The sequence below is a fragment of the Betta splendens genome, chromosome 9, assembly GCF_900634795.4.
Source record: "Betta splendens chromosome 9, fBetSpl5.4, whole genome shotgun sequence".
NCBI lineage: Eukaryota > Metazoa > Chordata > Actinopteri > Anabantiformes > Osphronemidae > Betta > Betta splendens.
This window is the reverse complement of record NC_040889.2, coordinates 1,199,820-1,224,779: the sequence shown is the minus strand read 5'-3', so window position 1 is coordinate 1,224,779 and position 24,960 is coordinate 1,199,820. Positions and strand designations below refer to the sequence as shown.

Here is a 24,960-nt window from a genome sequence, read left to right as displayed (position 1 = left end):
AATCCAGACCTGGCAACTTGACAATAGCCAAAAGCGGAACCGTAACAAGAATCACAGAAACCCGTCAAAATATATGTCTATATATTCAATATTTAGATATTTGTGTATTAAGAACAGAAACGTATCAACACATGGCAGCCAGTGGAATAAGTGCAACCATTCTACCCCATTCTGAAATATTACATCTTCAACAACATTGTCACACAGTGTTCCATTAGTGCAACATAATTAATTACCCCGCAGAAAAGCTATACAAGTAATTAAGGTTTGTCTTAGGAAACAAATTACTTTCTGAAGGGGGTTTGTTTTGATCTTCTGTTGTGCTCTATCCACCCTTGCCTTATCAGGCCTTGCTTTAGATGATCACAAGTTGTTTATAATAAATGTACAGCACAGATATCACCGGACTAATGAGGGCAGATCTAAACACTGCAGCAGTTCAGTTGTCAAAATGAAGTTAGCTTGACGGTGACTGTGCATCTTGCACCTCAGTGACCTCAGTGTTTCATGATGTGGAGTCACTGATCGTTTACAGGGAGAGATGAATCATCTGGTGAATAATGGTGAGCGTGGCTTTTTTCCAGTTAACCCAAGCTCTTTGGCTGAGACCCATTGTGGAGCTAAAACACAAGCTGTTCTTCAGTGTCACAGACCATTTATCAGATAATACCGTCCCCAAAAAGCTGTGCTTCTTGTAAGTGCACACCCAGGACTTGGCAGACATTTTTTTTCTTCCTGCAAACAGGGAGGTACTTGTTTTGTTTGTATGGCTGCAAACTCACAAGCGGGAATATTACTCTGAAAAGACAGAGCAGGGCTGTGTGAAGCCTGTTTCTTTTCTCAGTTGCTTTGGGAAACCTGTTGCACACTTACAACATCCATCCATCCATTATAAATGTATGTAATGTTGTCATGCAAGATAATTATTACTTATTATATTCTAATTTCAACATAGAAGAACAATCTTGAAGTACCTGATCTTGGTCAAACTCTGTAAATAACACACTGGTAACTAACTAATATGTATGTGTTTTTCAATGTTTTTTTTAATTATTTTTATTATCAGCATTCTACATAACTTTGTTGCAGTGATGTTTAAAACTGTGATCTGGATTAATAATATATTTTCAATGTTAGGTTTCTGTACTCCTACTGTATGTGGGACCCACATAGAAATGTGTGTGGACAACATGCACATGTATTAAAAACATCCATCCATCCATCCATTTTCTGAACCGCTTACTCCCTAGTGCGGGGTCACGGGGGTGCTGGAGCCTATCCCAGCTGGCTACGGGCGAGAGGCAGGGTACACCCTGGACAGGTCGCCAGTCCATCGCAGGGCAACACATAGACAGACAACCATTCATTCACACACTCACACCTACGGGCAATGGAGAGAAGCCAATCAACCTAATGCACGTCTTTGGACTGTGGGAGGAAGCCGGAGAACCCGGAGAGAACCCACGCAAACACGGGGAGAACGTGCAAACTCCACACAGAAAGGCACCAGGGCCGCCTCCGGGAATCGAACCCAGAACCTTCTTGCTGTGAGGCAAACAGTTTATTATTTTTAATGTTTATCATTTTTGATGAAAATATAACAAAATTAGCAGAACATCCCTATGAGAATGCCAACTTCTTACCAGTTAAAAGGATTGCAACAATCATCTGTGAATTGCAGGCATCTGTCATGCTGATCTGATGTTTCCTGTAAGTGTTCGTTACCCTGATGATGTCATACACAGCATGACTTCACTGTCATAAAAGAAAAAAAAGCTGGAAAGGAAGCGTCACCACTTCATCGCTATCGTCACTGGCTGATAGACACAAGTAATATTCTTATCATTAAAAATGTCAGTATGTCATCATGTCACAGTCGTCCCCACGGCTGTGGTTCCGATTGCACTGTGACCATAATCTTCCTATTTACAGTTCCTATCAGAATGCTAATCAGCAACAGGACCACAGCAACCAGCATCCTTATCAAACATATCAGGACCACCTTTGTCACGTTAAGTAAGACCTGAATTATAACTATTATCATTATCATCGTAACTGTATTCAGTCCATCAGTACCACCACTGTAGCATTGCCTTTATCACTGGCATAAATACCTCCCAGTTGTAAGTATTAGCACCAGTACATCTCCATCATTGTCATCATCAGCTGTAGCACCACTTCCATCATTATCTGTATTGCTCTCACTGTTCCATACACAATGTGACAGACTTTGGGCGATTAATTTAATTAAGGGAGGAGCTTGTTTCTCTAGTACGCGCACTGGCTTGCGTGAGCGCGCACAGAGCGCCATCACGTGGGAGGTCCCTTTAAGTTTCCACTGACAGAGGCCTGAGTGTGTCACATGGACATGATATAATGAAGAGACAGGAACACAGAACCGGAGTGCAGTGAGCTCTTTCTTGATGGAGAAGGAGGCGAAACGGACGCTCTCATCTGCCGACAAGCCACCGTCCTGGGGGAGAGGGACACGAAAGCCGATCTAGGCCGATCCAAGCCGATCCCGGCCGGGGCGGGCCGAGTCGGACTCACTGCGCCTCATCGGACAGGACCGCTCTATTCGCAGCTGCACCTGCCAGCTTTGACACGCACTTGAAAAGAGGAGGAAAATGTCGCCCGGTCCCAGAGCTGAAGCGGAACGCCGTTCACCGTGAGTGAAGTTTTTTTCTTTCAATGCATCGGCGGAGCGGGGATCGGCGTTGCGTTTCTGCCGCAGGTGCGTTCGCGGGGCTGTGTTGTGCCCGCAGTATTCTAGCGAGGACCCGCACCTCCCAGCTGTTGGAAAAGTGCGTTTCTTGCAGGAAGCGCAGTGTTTTTTCTGTGCTGGTGGGGAGTCATGTGTCATGTGCGCGTACTCACACTGCTTTTCGACAGTGTCCGCATTCCAGGTGCTGTTGCGCACATCGAAATTGAATTTGAAGTAAACAAGTGGGAATGAGGCCTCGCTCTGAAGCGTGAAAAGCAGTGTGTTGATGTTCACCACGCAGCTCCTGGTTTGAGTGGAAACGTCCTGTCCTCAGCCTGGAGGCAGTGAAGGCTGGTGCTGGTATCGTGTCATCGTTTACAGGTTCGTAATATCAGGTGACAAAACTAATTTATTATTTTTTTATATCTCAAAACATTCCCCCTATTAATAAAGTCCCGATTAAAATTCTCGATTGGCTCTCCAAGAGGGTACGAGTGGGTATCATGAACTGCGCGTGAAATGTCAGCGTGGCTGTGTTGTGGCTGTGAGCGCAGTTTGTGAGCGCGGTTTAGGAGCGCGCAGCATCGTGCTGCCGCTTAGTTACGGTAGTTTCGCAAAGCTGTTAGGGATGTTTGGAATATGTGCCCATGGGCGCTTCACTGTTTCAGTAGTAAAAAAAAAACAAAGTATCTGCCCCTGCGGCTCCGGCACACGCACTGACACGCGCGCGCACACACAAGAGCGCATCGGTCCACATTTTGCTGATTTACATAAGCGCGGATGTGACACAGAGTTGAACGCGCGTCGCTTCTCCGAAGACTTTCGCCAACAGCGGAGGCAGAGTCTCAGACGGGGCCAAGTGGAAGAAGCACCAGTTGATGCTACTGGGCAGCTAATTATTAATTAAATTAGCGGTCTGTCAAATAATAAACTTTCTTACTATTATCATTATCACCATGATCAGAATTACCTTATACATTTAATATATTGTTTTAGGTTTAGGTTCAAGACAATACTTTCAAAAGACACCATTTTTACGTTTTATCTATCAATATAGATTTTTACTATTATTAGTTATTTTTAACGGGCAATACTTGCACCACAGAAAATCTCAGGCCAATATATATTGTGTTTTTACTCTTTTAACGATTTCCACTGGCTCCTCAGGGATCACCTGTCTCTGATCATGTCTTATTTGCTCTCTGCTTTGTGCTTACTGAGGATTTTCCCTTAGAACCAGCTGCGTCTACTGCCATTATAACAAACAACACTACATACCGTATAGTACATGTATAAAGGGTTGTCATCAGCAAACATTTGTACTTTGTTCCAGTATCTTAAAATGCTGGGAATGGGAATTATGTCCCTACAGCTAAAAAAACCACTGAATTATCTCTCCTGTCCATAAAAATAAATTAGAATAAACACTTATGAACTCAGCTACAGTCAGTTAATTAAATATAGAATTAACTGGTATTATTGTACACTTAAACATAAGCACTTTGACTTCGAGGCTTTTGTAAGGTTTATTATTTATCTATCTATTTTTATTTCTTTCATAGTGCTAAAGGAAATGTATGTACTGTATGTATAACATATTTGTGCTGTGACATACACTGTGTTGCATCCGGGACAAGATTATGTGACAGTCAAACGTGGCAAAATTATTAGGGAGCTGTTTCTGTGAATTAGATCAAAACTGAGGTGAACTCCAGGGAAATAATGTTGCGTTGGTTCTTGGGTGTCTCATACCATTGTCGGTTCCTGCTTGAGTGAAGAATTGCAGCAGCTTCTGAAAACGCACCCATACTAGTTGTTTTTATTTAACACCAATACTTTTCACCTTTTATTCCCATTATTTTTCAACTATGCCCAATATGAGCAGACTTTGATGTCATCCAGCGCTTACATGATAATGAAAATTGCAATAATCCTGCAGGATTAACCATTAACCAGCATTACTCCTGACATGTTATAAGCCAACACCAAATCCATTAGTGCTTTGAAGCTAACTTTACAGTTCTTAGCCGTTGTTTCCGTCCTTGAGAACATTACTTGGCAAAGTATATGCGCAAAATTTCACCAATGTGCTCAAAGCTCAAGATTAGTGACATGCTTGAAATGGCTGCAGTGTGTCAGAGACGTCCAGCGGTGATTACATTCCCTGTGCGCGCGTGTGCGTGTGTGTGTGCGTGCGTGCGTGTGTGTGTGCGTGCGTGCGTGCGTGTGTGCGTGCGTGCGTGCGTGCGTGTGTGTTTGAGTGTGCGTGCGTGCGCGTGCATGTGCGTGCGCGCGTGCGTGCGTGTGTGTGCGTGTGTGTTCCTGTTACTTCTGTGTGCTGTTTGTGGGTGAAGACAGACGTTTCTCATCTGCGTCACAGCCTGTGCATGGCAGCTGTCTGCGCTTGCCTGTACTAAGAAGATGTTTTCATCTGGATATTCATAAGCATGCATCATCTCTGTCTCCTCCTCCCCATCGTGGAAATGGCCTCTACAACATTTATTCTTCCCCCTCTTTTTCTGGGTTCACGCAGCTAAACCCTCCTTCCTCCATTCCTCTCTTAAAGTCTCGGCACCCGTTTCTTCCTCAGCAGCGCCGCTGCTTAATCGTTGTATCCTTGCTGTCGTGAGCTAATTTGAAAAACAAGCCCATGACTTCTTTTTTTCACCCGTGTGCTTTTGCTGAATATTTGGAGTAAATTGTGTGTTGTTGTTGTGTTTCTTTTTGTGCCTGTGAACCACGTAGCTCATCGCAGCCAGCTGTTAAAGTTGTATTTCCGCTGCGTTTGTGTGGTCATAATTAGCAGCTCCCATGTGACTGTGTGTGTGTGTGTGTGTGTGTGTGTGTGTGTGTGTGTGTGTGTGTGTGTGAGCACACGCCTGCAAGCTCGGGTGTGCTTGTGTTTACATGACAGACTATCAGGAAAGGAAGTGACGCAGAAGGCAGCATAGTGTGTGTGTGTGTGTGTGTGTGTGTGTGTGTGTGTGTGTGTGTGTGTGTGTGTGTGTTCGTGCGTGCGTGTGTGTGTTCGTGCGTGCGTGCGTGCGTGCGTGCGTGCGTGCGTGCGTGTGTGTGTGTGTGTGGCAGTGGCGGTCGTGAGAGCTGCAGACATTACACACTGCTACAGAGACCGAGAAGGAGAGAAGAGCAGAAGGGACAGGGAAAATCGTGGACGCAGGAAAGAGTGAGTCGAGAGCAAAAACCCCAAACTCCTCAGTGATGGTTGTCTTCGCTCCGCTGTCGACAGGATGCAGGATGGTCTCTCCTCTGCTGCTTCACAGTGAACTAATGCAGTGAAGATGAGTGGTGTCTGCGTAGGCCGGGCCATTGCGCATTTGATTATGAAATGTGTTTACTCTCCACTCACTAGTAGTGACACGGGCTTTTGTTTGTCTGAAGCTCTGCCTCCTCCACCTCGCGGCTCACTTTCCTCACTGACAGATGCCCAGCTGCTCCTGAACTCTAGCTGCCTCCCATCAGTTTTTTAGTAATAGACACTCCTCAAATATTTCCTCAGCCAACACTGGGTTTCCAACGTGATGAAAAAGAGACATGGGAAGAGGACTCTCAGTGCATCTCATTAAAGCCCCGATGAAGCATCTGACAGGATGTTTTACTCAGGGAAGTGGTGAAGGGGAAATTTTGACAAAAGCAGTGCTCTCAATGCCAACATTTAGAGAGCACTTATTTTCTCTGGCTGCCATATTTCAAACTGGAATGGACTTTTCAAACTTGGAAAAACCTGATATGTCCCAGGAGGCCACACAAACAAGAATTATCAGCACAATTTGGCTATTCATAGAAAGATGCCCTCAGCCAGGCAAAATGTCAACCATGCACAGGGAGCACCCGCATCAGCCATTACGAATGGGCTGATCAGAACTTATCAGCGCATTCGAATGGGCCAGTAGGTGCCTGCTCTGCCTCCTCGCGAACAGCTAACAGCTAGCTAAGTTGCTATGTTAAGCAGCTTTATACGTTATTGTGGTTGGGGTTAGGGCTGGATAACGGGTGGGGGGGTTCAGGTTACAGTTAGCTAACACAATACCGCTAGCTACTTGCTAAGTTTTGCTCGCTAATAAATCAAAATCAAAAACTTCGATCCTCCCGTCGGAACAACAACCGCTCAACAGCGCCCCTACTGACTCTGCTGGTTAAATCATCCGAGCCGTGATCAACCTTACGAATCAATGACGAGGACCTACTGCACCTATTCACCGCTGCCAGCAGGTAGATCGGGCACCTGCCGGCCCATACGTATGGGCTGATAACCACTGATAACGACCATTGAATGGCGTGATAACGTCCGAAGCCGCTCCAGGGAGGTGGTGGTAGATCAAAGCTTACGGAGGTGTAGAAATCAAGGTTTGTCCCCGGGACAAGGATTGTACTATAATAAGCCATAGTCAACCCCTGTTTATTTAGTTAAGGCTGAAGGGTGTTACTCTGGGGAGCATGTCGTTGTTTACCTCAGTCACAGTTGGGTCCTCCCACTTGTTCTCTAATAACTTTAACAAATGAATTTCACATTGTGACATTGATATTATAGACTGCAAGTGTTTATCCTCTGTGGAGCAAATTTATTATTGATAATTTCCTCAGTGGTGGAGTCTGATTGTGATGCTGAAGTGAAGGTGGGCAAGAGCACAGGAATCAGCTGTTCTGCACGTTGCATTGTTCAGAAGTCTGCAGGATGAAGGGTGAGTTAGCGAGGAGAGCCTGACCTGGCAAAACCAGGCGCTTTGGCATAAACAACCGGCAGAGGGGGGTGAGGTGAGATAAAACTCCAGCAGGGCTCACGTAAAAGAGGAGAAAGGTCCTGCGTGGGATGATCCAGGCATTATGGTATTTGTGCTGAACTCACTGCATTGGTTATTTTTTTGTCTCGCCTTGTAAAGCAGCGCCGCTGTCCATATGTGCGCCAGCTACAGCAATTAAACCATAAGATGAAGAAGGAAAAGAGGCTGCGGGGGTGAAATAATGAGACCAAGAGAATGAAAGGACACGTCCATGGTCACAGAAACCCACAAAGCCCTTGATAGTCGCGCCTCCTCTCACTGCGCCCTCCTTCATGCTCCTTGGACACACAAACACTCACACTGCCCTTGTTTGCTTTGAGTGGCGTCCAGAACAAGGTGTCCACATTGTGGTGCAGGACACAGAGTATGAACGGCACCAGAACGGGGAGTCTTGAAAGGATGTGGTTTGTAACGAGATAAGGGTCTTATTGAAAGCGTGCGAGTCAATAATAGGAGGATGGAAGGAAGGTTTGAGGAGAGGAAGAGGAAGGCGTGAATGATCAAATGGAGACGAGCGGAACTCTGGTCGAGCCGCTTCCAGCTCAGGGTCAGTTGTGTTGTTTCAAGGCTGCTCCCTGAAGAGAATGCAGCATTAATCATTGCTGTTACGAGGTTGATCTGATCCATTTCTTTTGATCTGTTTTAAAAAATGCGTCACAGTTTTGCCAACATTTGCAAGTGGCACCTTTATCTCCATCGTTGCAGCAGTCGAATCATGCGCTTCCCTCAAAAAGACATCGGTGGAGGAGAGGAACTAGGCTGCAGATGCTAAATGGTAAATAAAATGAGATTTTTTTGACAGTGGCATTTGTTGGCAACTCCAACCAATGTGTTAGAGAGAAATGTCTAAATTCAGTTTCACAAATTTGCCACCACTTTGATGTTTAATTTCAGAATCTGAAAGTGGACGAGTCCAACCTCAGAACCGAAGCTGCAATTCTGCCTTGTTTAAGCCTGATGCACGTTTAACATTCACACACCTCCACCTGAAATGACATCAACACTCATTTCAAAGCTTTAAATACCAAAGCAAACCAGGAAATGAACTCAGTGAACCACGGCAGCGGCGTTTGTGTTGTTACGTAACTTCCCTGATGATGTAGACAATGATTATTATAACATAAACAGAGAGGAAATGGTTTCGCCTCAGTTGCTCAATGAGACGCAGCGACTCCAGAGGATGAAGATACGTTCAGTGATGAAGTGTGAGACAGCTGCACAGTGAGGGGACAGCGGGAGGAAGTCGGGAGGCATTAGTTAGCGGAGGTGCGGCGGCTGCAGCTGGTGAAGAGGCCGAAGGCGGTGTCACGTGACGCGAGGCTGCTGCTCGGCGTCGGCGCCGACGGGAGGAGGGACGGAGCGCGTCACGCATCGCGCTCAGCGCCGCCGCCGAGGGAGCGCTTGGTTTCCACCACCTGCTCTCACCACATCCACCAGAGCTCTCGGTTCGGCCTCTCTGCTTCTGCCTGCGCCGCAGGGCGTCTGAGCTGCCGAGTGTCAGGAGCTGTGGCTGCAGCTATTTGTCCTGGTTGCTTCATCTCCACCACCGGCTGCAGCCGCTTCTTCCACCTCCCACTTTCCCTTTTCCATCTTTTTCCTCCTCTTCTAATCCTTCTTCTCGCTCTTGCGCCTCCTTTCCACTCACTCAATAATTTTTCCTATCTTGCATTTCCTCCTCTTCTCCCTTCTAATTCATCCTGCACGTCGTCCTCTTGTTCGTCTCCACCACTTCCTCTTCCTCTTCCTCTTCCTCTCGTTGCCTATTTGCTGTCGCCGCCTCCTGCTCCTCTCATCCTTCCTCCTCCTCCTTTCACAGCCACCACCCTGCAAGCCCTCGCTTGGATACGTCCCCACGGCAACGGGAGGGATGGTGGTACGGAGGGAGTCGGTGAGAAAAGGAAGCAGTAGGAGTCAGAATGGACAAGTATAGAGATGATGACGCTGTCTGTGCAAATGGGGATGAAGAGGAAAAAAATCTGACTTTCTGGGAAAACCCCTTCTTTTTCGTCTCTCTCATCAACTTTTGTCCAGCACGAGGGGAAACGAATAGGCCTTCACCATGGCACCAGTTTCCCCAGTAACCAGAACCAAGAAGACTGGCCAAACCAGTTCACTTGGTGGGAGGAGCGCCAGGGTTACATGGGGATAAGACAAGATCTCTCTGGTTCCTGTGAATTCGCAAATAAAAGCACACAGAAGGCTTTGTTTCTCAGAAAGCCCTCTTGATGTGGCGCCGGCGCCGCTGACATCGTAGTGTTTTATACACAAACACGCATGCAAGCTACCGCCACTTACTAATCCCTCAACCACATGCACGTCTGCGCGTTAATGAAGAGCGATGCAACAGCTCCCCCTCTTCCTTTGGCTTTTTACGTCACCGTGACTGGCCTAGATTGTTCCAAAATGGACCTGGAACACTTGCTGTTTATAGCCTTTCCCTTGCCACACACACGCACGCACGCACGCACGCACGCACGCACGCACGCACGCACGCACGCACGCACGCACGCACGCACATGCACATACACACACGCACGCACGCACGCACGCACGCACGCACACACACAGACACACACGCACGCACGCACACACGTGCACATGCACATGCACACACACACACACATGCACATACACACACGCACACACACATGCACATACACACACACGCGCACGCACGCACGCACACACATGCACATACACACGCACGCACGCACACACATGCACATACACACACGCACACACACACACACGCACATACTGTACACACATACACACATACACGCACACACACGCACGCACATACACACATACACACGCACGCACACACATACACACACACACACGCACATACTGTACACACATACACGCACACACACACGCACGCACATACACACGCACACGCATGCACACACATACACGCACGCACGCACGCACGCACACACACAAGCACATACACGCACACACACACACACGCACACACATACACATACACACGCACACACACACACACGCACACACATACACACACACGCACGCACGCACGCACGCACACACGCACACACACGCACATTTGCCCTTTTCTGCAGTCAGAGCTGTTTCATTTCCAGACCCATTCGTTAACACCAGGCCCATCGGCCTGAAACGCTAAAATGTTTCTTGTGATTCTCAGTCCGTCAGTCAGTCTGTCCACCAGTCTGGTACAACACAGCATTTTGTACTCAAAAACAGTTGCACACACACCGGCTTAAAGCTCTGCCAAAGACAAACACACGCAGGAACAGAGGCCAACTGTATGGAGCACTACTAACAAAATAAAAGAAGCAAATGCCATTATTTAAAAATGAAATAAATTTTATTAGATTTCTGTTATAGCTTCTCTAACTACTGTTGTAGCAATACTAATTTACATTACGGAAATATCCTTGTACAACAGCAATTGCAGAATGATTATCAGATTTGTCCACCAAAGAGCACTGAATAGCCGATTTAGAACTGATAAATGAGTCCTATCAACATTTTTTGATAGGACTCATTTATCATTTTAATGCAGGAATTTTTTAATGGAATTTTTTTTTTTTCTAAAATCCAATTTTTGTTAACGCTCCAAATTATTAGTATACTGTAATGTGAGATCTCATTTCTGAATCAAATTGCTTGATGAGGAGCAAGAAGCCGTAACTATGTTAAAGGTGCATTTAAGGTACGTTTGGCGAGTTGTGAGTTTACACTGAAGCAGAGCAACAAGCCGTCACCAGTGCTTTATTTCCATATGAAGTACCTGCTGAATGCATTAGCAAACCGTGGCCTGCACATCAGCAGACCTGGAATCATCGTTGGTCTTCATGCACCTGGTGGATCCGTTCCATCTATTTGAGCGCGTCCTGTTCCCGAGGGCTTCACGTATCCATTCAGCGGCTAACTGTGACGCTGCATCCACCTGTGCCAGCGTGCCGCTGAGCAGGCTACTGTAGTGGGCGTTTGCTACAAGCAGTGTCCCCTGCTGCAGCTGGAAAACAAAGAGTGATGATACAGAGAGCTGCATCACAGCTGCAGTCTGCATGACCTGCATAATAACCTGGAGAATGTTTGCAATTAGAATAGCTGGCTGCTTCTGTGTTGGTTTGTCCCTGCAATACAATATGATAGTTCCGTTTACACACACCCATTTATTACACTTTGTGAAATACTGTAAGTGCAGCTTTTGTTTCCAAACCAGTGTCTTTCATCCCAGTGAATGTAATTACTGGACTTGTTGTCACTCTACCCTTGTTTGAAACTAAGTCAGCCAAGTTGTGTGAGTGTGAGTGTGAATGTGTGTGCGTGCGTGCGTGCGTACGTGGGTGCGTGCGTGTGTGCGCGCGTGCGTGTGTGTGTGCGCGCGCGTGCGTGTGTGTGTGTGTGTGTGTTGGACAGAGTAGATGGGTCTGCTTTGTTCTCACAGCGTCATCTTATTGATTTGATACTCAGCTTCTCTCGCTCTTTTCTTCCCCTCTCTCTCTCTCTCTCTCTCTCTGTCAGTCCGCCCCCTGCTCTATTACATAACAACAACACTGCTGGCGTGCGTGCGTGTGTGCTTGTGTGCGTGTACAGTGCTGTGTGTGTGCGTGTCCCCGCGATTGCCCCTGCCTTCAGGAAATCAAACAGGAAACGTAGAACTTTCAGGTTTTTTGACTTGCACCTGGGGCAGAAGTATGATAATAATATAATAACACAATAAGCAACTACTGTCCAAACAACTTGTTCCCCATTATGTGTTTATTGACTTATAGCATAAATACTTGAAATACGTGATTTGTTGGTCCAATTGTGGAAATTGTAATCAATAAATACTGGTAAAAAACAGACCTGAAATGTGACGTGCGCGTGTGGAATGGGCCTGAAAGCAGCTCCGTTTGTGCATTTGCACGTGTGCAGTTCCATTCAGTAAATGTCCTGCCGTAGTGGAAGCATGAATGGGGATTAGTGTACGATTAAACAGTGGGACGGATGCATGTGTGAGGATCAAATGACCCCCCTACACACACACACACGCACGCGGAGGCACGGCCTCAGAGCGCCTTTAATGGCATTAGACAGGCCTCAGCAGGCGAAGCCAAGCTGCTGTTCCTTTCAATTAGGCCACACAACGGCAAGCGCCCTCGTTCAGCTCATTTCATATTTATGACGGACTAATATTTAAACGCTCTGTTGAGCTGCTCCCAGAGGGGTGCTTTCACCAACAACTGGTAAAATATGCGATTCTGTTCACAATCTTTCACTGTTATCCAGTTAGTCGGCTTATTGGAGCCACTGGCTCTGCTCACCCTGAAGTGGCCTCCATTAATCCTAATGTCAGTACTCTCATCATGATGTGGGAACCTGATGCTTATATGTGTAATCAGACAATAGTCACTGTAATCAGAATCAATATTACAAAAATCCATTCTATTTTAAGTGTTGTCCCTTTGCAGTTTAATCCTAACTAGTAAATACAGTATTAGCAAGCAAAGAGACTAAACTGAGACGAAAGTTATTGTTTAAATGCTGCCTGTACAATTGTGACTATGAGAGTTTAAGCGTAGATGCATTGCAGTGAAGTAACAGCTGAACCTATTGGTTTATAATTGAATTTATTCTGATATGTTTTATAAAAACCAGGAACTAGATAAAAGTTAATTAATTAAAAGTAAAAAAACAAAAAAAAATTACACAGATGAGCTTCCAACTTTTTTCAATCCAGATGTGAGCTCCTTCAGATTGTTCCCACATTCATTGGTGTAAAAGACAGCAATCACATTAGCATATTGTAAAAGTTTTAATCATTTATTATAAATAAAACCGGATTATTTACACTCTGTGTGAGTTTTGACTTTTGTTTGCTGTTTATGCGAGTTTTAAACAAGAGTTTCAGCTACTGTACCTCAGCATGTGATAATGATTAATGGTTTAACACATCATGGTGAGGCATTTCTTGTGTTTCAGCCACTGTGCGACTGAGAGCTGTTTATTGTTTTGTATCACTTCTTCGCATGCAGACAGTTAGAGGTCCCAGTGGCCTGTGAGGTCTTAGTTCACCTGTGTCACGCTGACACAGATGTGAAACAACCATCCACATCGACCGTTGGCTCGATGGAAAGCAAAACTTGCGACATGGTATTTTTTTATTTTCCTGATCACTCCCCATGATTGGCTTCTGCCTCCGCCCTGGCGGCGTCTGATTGGCCTGGATCCACAGGTTCTCCTGGTGACTCTGTCCACTCAGAGGAAAAAGCACTGCCTCTTATGTTACGTTGCCATAGCAACTGCATGGGGCAGTCAGGCAGTAATGAAGTGAACAATAAACTGCCTCATCGTCAGTTTTGTTCCTGTGTGTTGTGTTGTAAACATAGTTTAAATTAAGAAAACGCGACTCAGTCTGTCATATGTTGCATTCACTGTCACCGTAAAGTTGAGCTGTCACATTAGATAAACGTGACCTGGGTGACTTTTGGCAGACATTTACCAGTCAGGTATTTAAGCAACAAATAAAGGTTTTACAAGGTTTGTGTGCATCTTTGATTTAAGCAGCTCTTTGACCACTTGAGGGCAGTGGAAAGTAAATATACAATACATGGACATCACCTTTTGAGTTGGATCGATGTTGATTTGAAGTCCAGTATTGGTTTGCTTTCAGCTGGGTTTTTGGTCACGACACATACAATTAGAACAGTAGATTAGTTTAACTGCACCCATTAATAGCGCATGTATTGCTTGTTCCTAAACGCAGAAGCCCAGAGACAGTGTGCAGTGCATTTAGGGACCTTGTGCCTGAAGCGGGAGTCATTGTAAGTCATGGGGTGTGGCCTTGTGCTGCTGACGGAGCTGTGGGGTCTTCTGACAGTGCATCCCAACCTGTCACAGAGCTGCAGGTAAAACGCTGTGGAGGTGGGCGTCCCGTCCGTCCTCATGGGCTCCACGCTGCAAACACAACTCATTTGTCTGTCAATTTGTGATTCATTAATCCAGTGTTTTTTTAGTTTGTTGTTTTTTTCAATTAAGGATGAAAGGAGCATTGTGGTCAAGAGGATTGTTCATGTAACACGCACACAAGACGATTTTCTTCTTACAATATTCCTATGAATCATCAGCTACTTTAACATGAATAGCACTGACTCATGCGCCCGGATGCTGACGTGCATAAACGCTGCATCGTCCCCACGTAATTAATGCAGACGTCGCATGCGCTGCATGTTTTTCACCATGTCCACTTATAAGCCGCTTATTATGGTCTGCCTGCCAGGGCTTCAGTGAGTTTCTCGTGAATTTGACAGAAGGAAAGTCCATGCTGGTTTTGTGTGTTTTGTGAGATACTTTATTTCCATGTAAAGTGAAACTTTACTGAAATTGTGTGTGTGTGTGTGTGTGTGTGTGTGTGTGCATGGTTGTCCGTGTGTGTGTGTGTGTGTGTGTGTGTGTGTGTGTGTGTGTGTGTGTGTGTGTGTGGTGTGTGCATGGTTGTCCGTGTGTGTGTGTGTGTGTGTGTGTGTGTGTGTGTGTGTGTGCATGGTTGTCCGTGTGTTGTGTGGTGTGTGGTGTGCATGGTTGGTCTGTCTGTCTGTGTGTTGCCCTGCGATGGGCCAGTGACCTGTCCAGGGTGGACCCTGCCTCTCACCCTCAGCCTGCTGGGATGGGCTCCAGCAGGCTGAGGGTCAGAGGGTCAGAAAATGGATGGATGGATGTTTGGAAAATGATGAATTGCAAAGATCTTGTACCTAAATTACTATTGACATTTGAGTGAACCTGAAAGCTGAGTTTCTCTCCCTAAACTCTCAAACGACTTGTCGGTTTGACTTTTTCAAAAATCAAATTTACGGTATTTTGAATAGCACTTCATGTGCCAGACATACAGAAATTACATACACATACTGCCATCCTCACACATACATACTACAGTATATAGACATAATATAATGCAATATAAACTATATGAATATAAAGGCATGTTTGAATATGATAAATAGGCATGCAGGGAGATAAGGAGACTGGTGTGCCTGTGTGTGTGTGTGTGTGTGTGTGTGTGTGTGTGTGTGTGTGTGTGTGTGTGTGTGTGTGTGTGTGTGTGTGTGTGTGCGAGCTAACGGTCAGGATGGGGTGGGGGCCTCTGTGTTCAAGGTGAATGTACTTGGAATATATTTTGAATATTGTACGTGAAGTAAAGTTGTCAGACTGTACGTATGTAAAATGCTTTATGGCACCTTCATCACGTTCCTCACACCATGCACACAAACATAGTGAACAATTAGTATTAGTAGGTATCGTAATCATAGTTTTTAGTTCCTTGCTAACATTCTGACAGCACCTTCCTTGTCAAACTAGAGGAATAATGGCTGTGTCCTACAAAACTATGGTGGTCAGATTGTGGGAGCACCGTTATCTAACTTTAATTGGAAAACACTAGCAGTCATGTGGCACTGTGTCCCTGTTGTGTAGATTAGTAGCTACAGTTTGACCTGCTGCTGTTTTGCTCACTGGATCTCTAGCTTCACTCATTTATGAAAAAAGAGCTGAGACAATAAAAATGGAGCTAGTTCTGACTGAGACTTAGTGTTTGGCGAAGGTTCGAGGGAGGTGTTTGAGGAATTTATTGCCGTGCGGAGGCCTGTCGCGGTGGAAACGCAGCATCAACGTTACAATTAGTAATTTTAGTGAGTGCAGCTCATGCTGAAGTGGCGTTTGAGTTCACATCCATCAGAGGAATGTGGAAATGCAGCACGCAGGCAGTTACTGGAGCCGAGTATCTGCCATCAAGCCTTTTTCATTTATCCAGTTGATCACGAAGCTTTTAAACGTCCTGCTGTTGGTTTAGAGGCTACGAGGTGAAACGACCTGATGCAACAAGTTCTGTGTTCTGCTTTAAGTTGAAAACGCGCTCGCCATCGCAGTCAGTTAGAAACTAAGGCCTCGGAATGTTTCCAACGGTCGTCCGAGCTCACATGCGCCCGTCGAGCTGGTAATTACTGTTTAAAACCACACCGGCTCTGTGCTCCCTGCTCCCTGCACACAGAAAAGTACCTGTGTCAATAACAAGCCTTCACCATTAACTCCTGAGGCTTCTTTCTCTTTCTTTATGTGTCATGGGTCAGACTTTGGTTGCTAACGCGTCCTCTTTTGACATGACAGAGAGCTCCGCTTTTGAATCAGAGTTTCAGGGAGGTTTCGCTTCACTTTGTGAGAACTGAAATTGCTGAATTCGATCACATCGGTGTGTTTTGGATCCGGAAACATCACATGTTTGAGGAGTTTCACTCTTAGTCCACCGCGCAGGAGGGTTTTTTTCTCCCGTCACTCAATTATCTCGGCTCTTTGGGGTTTTTGCTTGTGGATTTGTGCCATGTCACCATATCTTTCTTCAAATGATCATCATAGCATTATTGAGTAAATTTTGTTTTTGTTTTTCAACAATACTCAACCATAAACCTGAATTTTCTAGCTTTTATCAACCAATTTAAAGTTGCTCCGTGCTCCTGTGTAGTGAGAGGTCCAGACTTCAGTCCTGATGGACCAGAGTCTCTTGGGTTCCTGGTCATGACTGTAGCAAACCAGATGGTGATGAACGATGTGAGAATGGATGAGTGTATAAGATCAACTGCATCTTCACAGGAAGGTGAAACTCCTTCAGCTGCGCCTTTGAAGAACAACCTCTGCTAAGCCAGGAAGCTGAGGAAGAGGAAGCACGAAGGTCTTCTGTCACAGAAGATGAGGGGGGGGGGGGGTCCTTCCTGAAGTCCAATATCCTCTCCACTGTCCCAACAGCGTCCATCTCACTCCTGTCGGTCGGCCCATCTTCATCAGAGATGAATGATGAAAGTGGTGTCATCTGCAAACTCGTAGGGAGGAGAAAAGACTCAACCCTGTGCTGAAGGAGTCCCATGGTTTGGTCAGTTTGGAAATCATGATAAATTCATTCTCACAACACAACCTGTCAAGCTTGCCAGCTACTCTCACTTGCTGTTTGTCTGAGGAACTTTCCACTTTCCATCTTTTCTGTTTGACAGGTTTATTCAGGTGATCAATTAACACTAAAAATCACACTGAAGCCTTTGTGTTTTAGAGCAAATAGCTCTCTTAAATGTAAACTTTGACAATGATTTCTCTGTTGAGAAAGGATTTTATTTTTTATACTGTATTTCGTTGTGTAGATGAATTAATCCATTCAAATAATTATTTTGTAGTAAATTACTTAGAGAGAAAATATATAGAAATAGAAAACTAAAAGCATGTTAGTTGACTGTATAAAATTTCCCCTATGATCATTTACAGGGTGATGACCAGACGTGTCCTGAACTGTCGCTACAGTTTGTATCACATATATATAACGGTTGCTAGGGCCGCGCTCGGCAGTCGTAACATTATGACACAACAAGCTAAAAGCCACATCATAACCAACCTAACAGTCTGCGTCAAAGCTGGGGGGTCATTCATTGCTCTACGAGTGGTGAAGGTCTGGTTTGTTTGATCGTTTGTGCCAAAAGGAAGTGAGAACGAACAAAAAAAAGAAAGAAGAGCTGACAGGAAACATTCTGAGGTTCTCATTGTGCAGCTCTTGCTTTAAAAATAAAAAAATTCTTTGAAGCTAACTGAATGTACAATCACATATAGTGTCTGACAGGGAACCAGCTTAAATATTGTGTATTACAGTAATGCAGAGAAGAATCTTATATGATTAATGTACATTTTGATTTCATGGCAACTGGACTAAAAAGGGAAAATATGATGTGATTACAATGTTATTACAAACTTCATCATAGTTGTATTAACAGCAGCTGCTGATGCTTGGGAACATTTGCGGTCGGGGCTTACCAGATAAACATGTGTTTATTTGTTCTGAGCTAAACCACAATCTGCCCCACCTTAACCCTTAACCAGCGCGCTGCTTTTTGAAAACCTAAAATCCCACATACGGGACTTGACTAAGTCAAAGCTGCGTATGCGTGTGACCTATTAACCCTGGGCTTCGTGCAGATGTTTAGCTACAGTACCAGTATACACAAGGTATCAGCTAAAGGAAGTTAAACTGCGTTTTGTAGGGCTCAGGCAGTTCATTTGGCTCCACACCAGATCAGCTATATGGCACTATAGGTTTGGATGTGCTGAACATGCTAGTGCTAACCTGGTTTTTGGCTTTATAAAGCTGTGACATTTCATTTACTGTACCTTTAGCCAATGGCTGAATATTAAACAAACACATTCTGGGATAGTAAATACTGTAATGGGTAGTGATTGAGAGCCTTTTCTGACAGCATTGAGTCTCGCGGGTCACAGTGAAAAGCGTCTCGTGACAGTGGGTGGACGATGCTGCGGTACTCAATGGAATCTGTTCTTACTACACTGGTTCTCAAGGCTACAAGGTCTGGATTTAAAAACTACCACTGTACTTCATTCAGCAGCTTTACTTAATCAATATGTGTATAATAGTAAAGTCAATTAATAAATGTGGATGCATTATTAAAAGTTTCCACAAGGTGTGGTTGACTGTATTTTTGTTATTTATATTAGAAAAGTATCATGTACAGCAATTAAAACAGAAACTTTTCAGTGCAGGTTTAAAAGTTGGACGTTTTCACCACATGTGAAAGGAGATAAATATTTTATCCTTTTAAATAGATTTTTTTCAGTGTGTAGCCTCTAATAGTTTCTTTACTGTCACTAAGTAGGATCAGCTGATGAATTGAAGAAATAAAAGAACTTCCGTCTGAATTTGAAGAGATTGCTTCAGAAACATGTATAAGGCACATGTGGAACTGCTGTTTGCACTCATGTAATCAACTGCAATCACAAGGCTGAGGCTGGATGGTCTCATCCATCAGTCAGAACCGCTCTGTCGTCTCCAGTCAGCAGCTGGTGTATGAACGCGCAGCTTTCTTTGAACTGTGCTCATGGTCACCCTCATTCTGGCCCTTGATGCTGCGATGTCAGATCACACCAGCCTCCTACCAGAACAACCAGTTGGCTAATATTGAGTTGCTCGCTCAGGCTCTGCCCTCCTCTGCCCTTATTGGTGCTCCAGCACCCTGTAGATGAGGCGTCAACCAATAAGGTCTGTCTCTGCGACTGCCTGCTGGCATTTCTGCAGCGGGTTATTTAGGAGGGAACTATAGTGTTTGGGACTTTTCTCTGTCTGATCCTGATCTTTTGTTTTAAATCACCAACAAATTTCTTTAGACTAAGAGGAGTGTGAAGTGACGTCAATCAGCCACAATAGCTCAGGTAGTTCACTATCTTAAGTTATCTTGTCATTTCTCCTAAATGTGTGTGTGTGTGTGTGTGTGTGTGTGTGTGTGTGTGTGTGTGTGTGTGTGTGTGTGTGTGTGTGTGTGTGTGTGTGTGTGTGTGTGTGTGTGTGTGTGTGTGCGTGCGTGCGTGCGTGCGTGCGTGCGTGCGTGCGTGCGTGCGTGCGTGCGTGCGGTTCACTCACTGAGCTAAATGCTATGATTCATCCAGTTGCTCAGGAATCATACACGTAAGCATAGTGGTTTACTTAGAAGTGTGTGTGTGTGTGTGTGTGTGTGTGTGTGTGTGTGTGTGTGTGTGTGTGTGTGTGTGTGTGTGTGTGTGTATGTGTGTGTGTGTGTGTGTGTTTGCGGTCTGTGAGTGGGACTAATATCTGACTCATGTTCCTCTTCTCATTCATGATCGCACACAGGAGCGTGAGCACTGCTGCTGCTGTGATGCCAAAGCCGTGATGTGAGGAGACTGAGAGCAAACGGACATCACACAGGCGACGGAGTACTTCTCTCTACCCTGTCCTGCCACCGCCGTGAGTACAGCGCTCCCAGGAACATGTTGCCAGTTTGTGGCGGTCGCTCATGTTATTTAAAGATCAAAGTGTCGTACGTCGGCTGCTGAAGTGTGTTTTTCTGCCCACGCCAGCCTGTGAGGTCAAAGTACACACGTGTGTGTGTGTGTGTGTGTGTGTGTGTGTGTGTGTGTGTGTGTGTGTGTGTGTGTGTGTGTGTGTGTGTGTGTGTGTGTGTGTGTGTTTGGTGGACACATCTTCATTGATTAGTTTGCTGAAGAGTACAATGTGTTGGTCTTGTACGCATATGTGTGATTCTTGGCTTGGAAGACACACCGTCTGTCGCATATTGCACAATTTAATACACTGCAAGTTGATGTGTGTGCGGTCATATATATATATATATATATATATATATATATATATATATATATATATATATAGAGAGAGATAGAGATAGAGAGAGAGAGAGAGAGAGAGAGAGAGAGAGAGTCTTATATCCTCTCATAGTGTATTATACAGTAGAGGCTCTGCTTCTTATTATAAGCATGTGCTCTGTAGGTTTGGGACACTGGAGATAGTGTTACTGTTTTTGTGTTTTGTAACTTTTCTCACTTTCATCCTTTTACCAAGCAGAATTATCATGGTTCAAATAATTAGTTAGATGTCTGAGCCTCATTTCTGGACATTTAGGAGATGCTGGCTTAAAGAATATCAGTCACAGGAATCAATCTGAATAAAATTGGTTTAGAGTTTTTTTAAATGAAACTTGTAAATCTAAACCCAAATCTGCCAGTCATGTGACATCACCCTCACCCTGAAGCAGGCTCTCAGTTACCAGTTTTTTGAGAACTACTCTAACGAGTGTGACAGAGGAGATCTGTTGTGTCCTGACTCAAACACACCACGGGCAGTGGGTTGTGCTCTGCGTGCGTGGGTGGAGCGAGGATGAGGATGACGTTTAGTGCCTGAGGCCACACATGGAACAAATATATCAATATTAACAAAACTTTTGTAGCGTGTCCACCTATCACGACTGACAGGCTGACAGTCACAGTAAGCAGCATGTCCGGTCTGTCTGGGCCTATTAGAAATGAAGCGACCACCAGTAGAAACCTCTTTACTGGACTGTTTGGGCATTTTCCCTTCTGGAGCTGGTGTGTGTGCATGTGTGCGTGCGTGCGTGCGCGTGCGTGCGTGTGTGTGTGTGCGTGTGTGTGTACACAGTAGTCAGAGGTTCGGGCTGTTGCCAGGAAGAACATTCTTTGGCAGCACTGCTGTCAGATACTGCTCAGGAACATGATGTTCGGTACTCGGGATGCAAGCGAATCTGCCATCGATTTGAGATCCCAACCCGAAAGAACATAGAGGAGAGACTCGTGGTGTTAGGAGACTGGAACAGTGTACACAACACATGTGACGCAGGAGTGAGGCAAGGACTCGCTTCAGCCACGGCACCAGGTGAACTATCAGGGTTGGAACAGAAGACGCAGGTACATGTAGATGGGCCCATGAATCACTGCAGCCTTATCCCACAGCTTTAACAGCCATCACTAAGGACTGGGATGTTTACCCCGTCGCTTAGCAACCGATAATGCTCTTACTCTTTTCTCTTTTAAAGCTGCTGCTGATGCTACCAGCGCTCTTAGTAGGATGTTGAATAGGTGGAACGCAGATGCTGCAGCACCCATTTCAATCCACGCAAGTCACTGTGTTCACTGTGTGTCTCACGCTCCTCATTTGTCGCTGTTTCTGGTTTTATGTCTCCATGAGTCACACCTGTTATCTGGCCTTTTTTCCCAACTCTTATTGGTATGTTTGTGTTACAAGCTACTTGTCAGTGTTTTGGAGAGGACTGAAAATCAGGGAGGCGTGATGCAGTGCAGTGGTTTGCAGCATTAGTGATAGTTCACATCTGTAACAGTGCATCGGCATAACTGCTCATTGCTGGCATGAATTGTTGCATGTCTCTAGGTGGTGGAGTTGACACCTGATGTGTTTAGGGTCTGGGATGTCTAGGGCTGATTGACTCCAGTAAGTCCTTACAGGAAATGTTCACTTAAATCAGAATTCAGTAGCTGATTATGGGGTTGAAGATGGACTATAGGCTCTAAAAAGGTTTGAATTGGAGCATCTTCTCAGCAACAGCTGCAGGTGGCGGCCTCTAGTGTCCGTGAAATGGAAGAAACGTAGGCTCCCACCTGTTGCAGCATTGAAAGATGCTACTGTGCATCATGGCCTCACTGTTTTGTCGGGCGGGCGAGTGTGAGACACAGTAATTCAGCTTCATAGTCGTTGAACCAGGACGCGTCATCTTGTTGTGCTGCTCCTCTATCAGTCATATCACCGTGATCACTGTCTGCCGCATCCATTAACCCGTCACAGATCGAAGAGCAGATGGCTGCGTCGACCCGGCCTCTGCAGGAGTAATGACTCCGCGTCCTTCTGTGGCCGCGCAGTGGAAATAAAAACGAAACCGAACCACTTCTGTTGTGGCTCGCTCAGTTTGGCTGTCCCTTTTCTTCACAAGCTGACCTGTCTGGCCACAGTCTCCACGCATCGCCTCAGATCACCCCAAACAAGAAGGAGAAGAAGTTAAAGTTTAGAAATGATCAAGTGCATCCTCTGCAGCCATCACCACATAACGTTAACCCTGTGTGGATGTTTGGACAACACAGCAGCTGTAATAAGAGGTCAAAGGTCAAGAGCTGAGAACCACAGGGAACACAGATATACAGTATGTCAAGAAAGGAATGGTTCCTGTTAACATGTGTGTGTGTGCGTGTGTGCGTGCGTGCGTGCGTGTCTGCGTGCGTGTGTGCGTGCGTTACGTTGGCGTCTTTGAGACGTTTCCCATACATGGCCAGCTGCCTGTCACCTTGAACAGCTGCTGGAGGCAGACGGTCCCACCGCGCAGGAACTGTGTGACCGTGGAGTTTCTGTTCCACAGAAACAAGCGTGAACGTTGGCTCCATAGGCCTTAAACTCGTTTTGTGTATGTGCATGTTTGTTGTTTTAAATAAGAGAGGTGACAAATCTGCGTTCCGTCACAAATCACATAATTCCAAATTATAATTCTACTCACTCTTGTAAGTTTCAGGTTGAAAATGCTGTGGCTGTGTGTGTACCGGCTTGTGTTTCTCCATTCTGGACCCAATTGTCTCCCTCGTTCCCTGGGGAACGAGAGGAATGTTTGTGTGTGGGCGAACAGCATGATCCTACCTGTTGTGAAAGGATGTGTTTGTGTGTGTGTTTTCGTGGCCTTTATACATTGTGTCACTCCCTCTCTCTGTGAACTTTGCCCCCTGACCACAGTGCTTGGCATTTGCAGCTCCGTCTGCTTGTGTGTTGTGTACTTGCATTCACCTGGCAGCACACACAGCGTGGCACGAAAAGGGAAAATAAGGTGATGAGGGGCCGAGTGACAGCAGGAAATAAGGGGAATTAAACTTCTCTATTTGACGTGTTGTTTTGGTTGGTGTGGTTTCTTTCTGAATGGACGTTATTGATTGTTCCTGTACTGTTGGTCAGGTTATCCCTCGGGTCCCACCGCTAGTAGGAGTAGGAACCACTAGTACTACGGCCCCTTCGAATAACAGCTGGGAAATGATCACAATTATCACTGTACTAATGGGAGCTGTAAACTAATCACAGGCATTCTGCTGCCCAGACGTGAACTAATCACAGGTGCTGAGTTTCCCAACTGCTGCTACAGACGTGTGAACTAATCATAGATGCTGTGCTGTCTCACTGTTACTGCAGACGCGTCAATTAATCGCAGAACCTGGGTCGTCCCACTGTTAATACAGACAAGTGAAGTAATCACAGGCGCTGAGTCGTAACACTGTTACTACAGCTGTAACTTAAGCACAAACACTCAACTCTCTCGCTGTTAATACGCATGAGTACTAATCACCACCACTCTTTATAGGTCAGAGTGTGTTTTATGTTTTGTGCAGCTCTGTAGTTTGTGAAATTGCTCCTTTGGACTCTGAGTTCTCACGGATACGGACGGGCGCAGGACTTCCGTAAAAACAACCTTTCTCCTTCGGTCTCAAGCACCAATAGATGGATTAGATAGATTCGCTTGTTTTCTCTTCCTGTTGAGTCAAAGATGGCGTGACAACACATTTGACGGTCTTACAGTACAAAGTGTGGTGCACATGTGCGCACACACACACTTAACACACCCACATTTCCAGCGGACGTGTGATGGGATCTGCTATTTGTCTTTGAGGGAAGAGGATTTTAAGAAAGATTTGTCTGTCTTTCTGGGCACGTTGCACCTTCTGCCTTGTGATTGTTGTCGTGTGCATCAGTGCATAATGTGCGTACCTCGGTTACAGGAACAACCTTTGAGTCACTGGCAGGTGTGAGCAAATACAAAGACACTGGCTTGACCGCTGACAATCGCTATTTTGTGCTTCAAGCATCTGCTGTCGTCCATGTTCGTGTAAGGCGTTCATGCACAGTGCAATAGTGTAGGATTCAGGCATTCAGGGATTGTATAGAATCTAGGTAATCAACAGTTTGAACTGGTTGACAGCTGTATATTTCATTTTAAATAATGTCTTTTAAGAAATCAATTTACTTTTTATTACATGTTTTTTTTCATTTTCAAACACCTTCTTTCTTCTAATCAGCAAACAATCGGGCTCCTGGTTTTCACTAAGTTGCTCAGTGACACTTCAATTCCAGGAATT

General features: G+C 45.3%; 1 long non-coding RNA gene across 3 annotated transcripts in view; it reads left to right on the top strand.

Annotated features, from left to right (window-relative positions):
* Nucleotides 1–2,331: 2,331 nt before the first annotated feature.
* Nucleotides 2,332–24,960, top strand: part of LOC114862599 (uncharacterized) — a 34,213-nt gene continuing 11,584 nt past the window's right edge. The window contains exons 1-2 of one of the 3 annotated variants that reach the window (XR_003787006.2): nucleotides 2,332–2,668; nucleotides 20,165–20,278. This is a non-coding gene — a long non-coding RNA (uncharacterized LOC114862599). Of the gene's footprint in view, nucleotides 3,086–17,121; nucleotides 20,279–24,960 lie in introns of all 3 variants that reach the window. The other 2 variants (XR_008695729.1, XR_008695728.1) reach the window with 2 other exon arrangements.